At 41.4% G+C, this 6,114-nt stretch overlaps 1 non-coding gene across 1 annotated transcript; it reads left to right on the top strand.

Annotated features, from left to right (window-relative positions):
- Nucleotides 1–3,589: 3,589 nt before the first annotated feature.
- Nucleotides 3,590–3,696, top strand: LOC120232691. Its single transcript, XR_005528623.1, has one exon. It is a non-coding gene; the product is annotated as a U6 spliceosomal RNA (small nuclear RNA).
- Nucleotides 3,697–6,114: the final 2,418 nt, after the last annotated feature.

Genomic DNA, 6,114 nt, shown 5'->3' with positions numbered 1-6,114 from the left:
GTGTTTTTTTTTTTTTTTATGATGGAGAAAACAATTTGAGCAGCAGTTTCTTTCGTGAGAGGCACTCCTTAGGAAAGGGGATGTACAGCCAGATCATGTGCCATGGGATGTGCACAGGCTTAGAATCACAGGATTTTCAAGATAGAGTCGCCCTAGGGACTGTCAGTCCGGTGTTGCCTGCATGCTGACCTTTCAAGTGTCAGGGAAGAATATCTTCTTCTGTCCTTCCAGGTCCTTCTAGACGGACTAAGAATCAAATTGATATGAGAAAGATTAACAGGAGAACATCAGATTTAATGGGGTACTTCCAGGGAATCCACACAGATATGAAAGTCCAAACACAATGAGGCAATAGATAGCTTATATGAGCCAAGGAGGGGGATAGGGTCTGAGGATACAAAGGGAATCAAGGTGAGAGGAGAGGTTTTGAAAAACAAAGAAACGTACTTACCTATTATGCAGGTAAGTAAGTTCCTTAGGTAAAGGAGAGTCTCTGTTAATAGCCCTCTTCCTAGCATAGGCTTTCCTTTCTAGCATGAATTTAGGCAGTTGAGGACAAGGACGAGAGCTTTTCCTGCATAGGTTAGATTTTGATTACTTTTTTTTTTTTTAGTATTTTTAATATTGATTTTTGAGAGAACAAGAGAGACAGAATGTGAGTGTGGGAGAGGCAGAGAGAGAGGGAGACACAGAATCTGAAGCAGGCTCCAGGCTCTGAGCAGTCAGCACAGAGCCCAACATGGGACATGAACCCATGAACTGCAAGATCTTGACCTGAGCCCAAGTCAGAAGCTTAATTGACTGAGTCACCCAGGTGTCCCTGATTACTTTTAACCCAGTATAGTGTTCATGCCAAAGTTGTCCATTTTGGGGTAGTCTGCTTTGAGCTCCTACACAAGAAACAAAAAGTTCATGTCCCTTTTGTATTTTGTATCATGAAAACAATCTTTCTTTTTCCCATTTTCTCTTTGTAATTTTCTAAAATCTGTAAGTAATTTTAAAATTTGAACCCCATATTTATAATGTTAAAAGTGCTTTACCCTGGTTTGTGTGCATGGGGACTGTCCACAGTGCCCTCACACATAACAAGAATCATAGATCTAAGCTGTGCACATCTCTTCTCATAGCCATATCTCTCATTCAGTCCATTACTGAGTCACTACCATGTTCCAGGGAATGTTTAAACTTACATGGCTTCCTGTGAAAAGAGAAGCACTACAGATACAATGAATAAGTCTGTAGTTCATTGTGAATTAGATTCATCCATCCATCCATTCATTGAACAAATATTTACAGACCACCCATTATGTCCCAAGCAATGCTCCAGGTTCTGCAAGTAATAATAGTGAACTGGAGCTTACATTATAGTGGAGAGAAAAGCGATAGATAAATAAATAATATAAAGCCAGGCAATGGTAAGTGCTATGAAAAACACAAAGCAGGACATGGGAGAGCTTCTTTAGGTGGGATGGTCAGGGAAGGCTTCTCTCAGTGATGCAAGGTGGACTGGGGAGACCCTGGGCTCTGGGGCCTTGAACCAGCCTGTCCTAAAGATGTCCCTGAAGGTTCTTAGTCTTCTCAGGAGGAAGAGTTCAAGGACAGACACAACACAGTAGGTGAGCAACACAAGTGAGGAAGTTTATTAAAATGAAAGTATACTTTCAAGATCTGAAAGTGGGAGAGTTCAAGATAGAGAGTGAGTAAACTGCATGCCCTGGGGTTTGGATTTCTATCTTTTATTGACAGTTGTTAGCTAGGGGGTGGAATACTCATTACTTGGGGTAGAGATTTCTTAGAAGCAGGATTTCCCACCTTTTCTTCCTAATTTGGTCAATGGTTTCCCATCATAGCACCTGCCATCTTGGTTTGACCTGGTTTCTTGTGTAGTGCTGTCAAAAGAGGCCTCCAAATTTCCTGATAGTTGGCCATGACTTCCTTTTTGCTGACCTCAAGGTATTCTGTTAGAACCTAACTACCTACTCTAATGTCAGGAGTTGACACGAGCAGGTAGCTGGATGGAAGAGACTACAGCATGATCAGAGGCAATCCTAGGGTTGAAATGTTTTTTTGTTTAGATTTTTAATATTTATTTATTTTTGAGAGAAACAGAGAGAGAGAGACAGAGTGCAAGCTGGGGAGGGTCAGAGAGAGACACACACACAGAATCTGAAGCGAGTTCCAGGCTCTGAGCTGCCAGCTCAGAGCCCGATGCAGGGCTTTAACTCACGAACGGTGAGATCACGACATGAGCCAAAGTTGAACGCTTAACCAACTGAGACACCCAGGTGGCCTGGGTTGACATGTCTTTTAAATAGTTATTTATTATCTATTTCTAGAATTTGTTGAGACTCATGGCAGAAGTCTCCCCTGGCTCCAGGAAGAGAGATTACCAGGTTCAGGCAAGCAATGGGAAGCATATCACAGCCCATATCAGAATCTAAGAGTCAGGATTCCTCAGGCCACAGTCAGCAGAAGAGGACTCAGAATGTTCATTCAAGGATGATTTACATCAGGAACAAAATCAGCATTGGAATTCTCAACTCCTTAGGCTCTCAGACTTTCTACTTCTGTGATGGAAAAGTTATTTTACCCCAACCAACTCTGCTCTTTCTTCATACTCTCACCCCCCTTGCCAAGTACAGTGATGAAAGGTTCTGGAGAAGCTCCAGGTTACACAGAGCAATGTTTTAAAACCATGGAACTAAATACTATTAAAGCCTGGCCTAGAAAGGCACAAGCCCTGCTTGTCTCAGGGCACTGAGGGAGCATCTAACTGAAAGGATGAGAGGAGCAAACAAGAATGCCATTTCTACTTTTGAGAGCAGAGGCACAAGCCAATGGTAGGGAGAAACTGAAAGAAACCAGGTAAACCCAGACAGGCCTCAGGGAAGATGGTACCAAGAGAGAACGAACTTTGAGAAAACAAGAATGCCAACAGTGGCTATGTTTGTAAGCTCCTATCTTTCCTTTTGGTGCCTCCTCTGTTTCAAGCATCCCTGATTGAGCTTCCATACAGATGCTGAGTTTGTTCTTAGTCAACTGTCTACTCATCTCACCAGAAAGAGTAACATAACATCTCTAAGCACTGGGTTACATGCTTAGTTTCCCAGAGTCCGAGGGTTCTGAGTTGATGCTCTGAGGGCTGCTGTGGAAGATGAGTGGGCAAGTGGGTTTTGGGGTCCCCAGTTTTGCTAAACAGATAAATTAAATTTGTATCTGTTATACATACTGCTGCTATAAAAAGGTCCCATTTCTTTAAAAAATAAAAAAACAGAACTAAAACTGTCACCTTAAGGTGTTACTCCCTCTGGGAGGGAATAGTGTCGGATAGCTACAAGTTAGGGTCTAGGATGAGGCAGCCTGAATACAATTTCCAGTTTCATCACAGCAGTGGCCTTGGGCAAATGACTGAGAATTCTCTGAATTTGAGATTTCAGTAATTTTCAAAATATAGAAAATTCTTAATTCCCTCATAAGGTTGCCATGAGGATTAGATGCAGTGGGCTTTGTATAATGCCTGCCATATAAAAAGGATAAGATAAATGTTAGCTATTATTAGCTAGAGACTTGCTACTCAAAGTGTGGTCCTCTGCTCACTCTAGCAGCACATGTACTAAACTTGAAATGATACAGAGAAGATTAACATGGCCCCTGTGCAAGGATGGAACACAAATTGACGAAGTGTTCCATATTTAAAAACAAAAAGCAAAGTGTGGTCCATAGAGCAACAACACCAGTACCCCCTAGGAGCATGTTAGAAACACAGAATCTCAGACCCAAGTACTGACCTACAGCATCTGTACCTTAACAACATTCACAGTTGATTCATCAGCACATTACAGTTTGAGAAACGCTGGTTTAGAAAATATTCAAGACCAAAGACATAGATCTTTAATAGTGGTATTCTAGGAGCTATTTGAGGGACATTAGACATTTTTCCTTCGAATCACACCACGTAGACTGTTACTTTCTCCACCAAGATTTTGAGTTTGTAAGTGAAGTGCCTAACTACTGCCTCTGGAAAACCTGCTCATCTTTCAAGACACAGCTTAAGCATTGCCTCCTCAGTGCAGCCTTTCCTGACCCACCTATCCCACCCCCCACACCCTCCTTGATCTGAACACTTCTCCCTTTGTCCTCTTGACTCTGAACTGACTTCTATATCATAGTGCCAAAACACATACAGCAGAGTTGGAATGTATACCCAGCAACTCAGATGTGCAAAAATGTTCTCTAGAACTGAACTAAACTACCCCCAGGAGGTTCCCATCCTGCTGGGTAGTGGGGGAGGAAGTAAAGACACACAATTCATTGTGTCAGTTGAAAGAATCTGCCTCTGGATAAATGCTGAGTCTTGCATATTTTAACCTCATTTTTCCTCCTCTTACAAAACACGGTGTCTGGAATCAGTGGAGTTGAGAAGAATAGAGTCTTAGATCCATGATCATTCTTCTGGGTGTTCCCTATTTTCTGCTATGGAGTGGCTGGTATGGAACAGTCCCTGTTCCCCTGTGCTAATGTCTGCTGAAGTGCAGTGGGTCCCTTCTAATCTTTTAGGGATTTCATTGGTTGCATCTGTTGTTAAATCCATAGCCCTGGCTATTTGTTTCTGGTTCCAAAGCTCCCTGATTTTGTAATCTCTTCTTTGCAAACACAGGTACCTGGTGGCTCACTCGTCCTCTCTATTCCTTCATATTTTGGATGTTCTATGTGCCACGTACAGACTATGAAGAAACACAAGTGTTACATCAGGCCCGTTATCTTAGAGATCTCCCGCCCCCATGGCTGTCCTACCATCTGGATGTCACATTGCTCCAGCACCAAGGTAAATGCAGGTCTCCTCCAAGGGGGATTCACAGCTTCTCAGTTTGTTCCAGATGAGGACCCCCCCTCCTTACTGTTTTGGTGGTTTCCTGCAGGCCCCTTTGATATCTGTCTGCTTGCTCCTCTCCTTCTCTACTCACTTTATTTTATAGTTCCACATTTCTTCACTTCCCAGGCAGGTGGAAACACCCTTTGCATCCCAGGCTGTATTCTCTTTACTCGTGGCTTATAGTAAAACCTCATGTTTTGCTTTGAATACATAAACAGAGCGGCTGGTATCTGAAAATTCTCTTCTTCCCTGATGAAATGTCACTCTTAAAACTATTATCTAACAGAGGTTCTTAACCATTTTATGACATGGTGAACTCCTTTAGCAGCCTGATGGTCCCCTATGGATCCCTTCTTAAAATCATATGCTTCAATAGATAAAATAAGGTACATAGGATTACAAATAATATTGAAACATAGTTATCAAAATATTTTTTAAAAATCATGACAGAATAGTACTTTGTTAATGGCTTAAATTATAAGATCTAGTGGCAGGTCAACTAACCACCATAATTTCAAACTAATGATGAGGGCAAATAATATTTCTAGAGAACTATAGCATTATTAATGTTATATGAAAGTGTCTGTGATATCTATTGATGACACAGTCACAGATATGGCTATTATTACTATACTTTGTTGCTTATATTCACAATGAAAGCAAAAGAAAATTTTTGGTGAAAGATTAGTAAAAATTCAGATGCACTTTGTCTGTTGTGTACTTTACTTAGCTGGAGAGTCTCATGTTTAAAAAAAAAAAAAAACAAACCCTTGCCTATAGACTAAAAATCCAAAACCGAGTTTGACATCAGAGCTAAGTAATGACTTTTTTGTCTAGCTGGTATCCACTCTCACCCACAGATTTTTGTGAACCCGAGGGCATCAAGATTTATAGGGAATGAAAGATATGTCAATGTAACACTTTTAAAATGGTTATCGCTATTACACTGCTTTATTGGCACTGATTTGTTTTCATATCTCATTCACTAAGACTATAAGTCCTGTGACAGCGGGGACTGGGTTTTAGTCATTGTTATCTCTTAGGAGCTAACCTGACACATGGCAGGAGATCACTATCTAACAAATAAAGGAGCAAACCAGCCAGCTTTCCTGGCAAATCTGAAGAACCTAGCAAACTGCATACTCATTCATGATTCACCATTCAGCTTCACATCATACTCCAGCTGCTGCAAGCTCACGATCAAAGATGTGGTTACTCATCTCATCTCCCGTGTGCTCCAA

The sequence above is a fragment of the Hyaena hyaena genome, unplaced genomic scaffold (genome assembly GCF_003009895.1).
Source record: "Hyaena hyaena isolate Hyena2069 unplaced genomic scaffold, ASM300989v1 scaffold_77, whole genome shotgun sequence".
In the NCBI taxonomy this organism is placed as follows: domain Eukaryota; kingdom Metazoa; phylum Chordata; class Mammalia; order Carnivora; family Hyaenidae; genus Hyaena; species Hyaena hyaena.
Note: the sequence above shows the minus strand (reverse complement) of the source record. Positions and strands in the feature narration are given on the sequence as shown.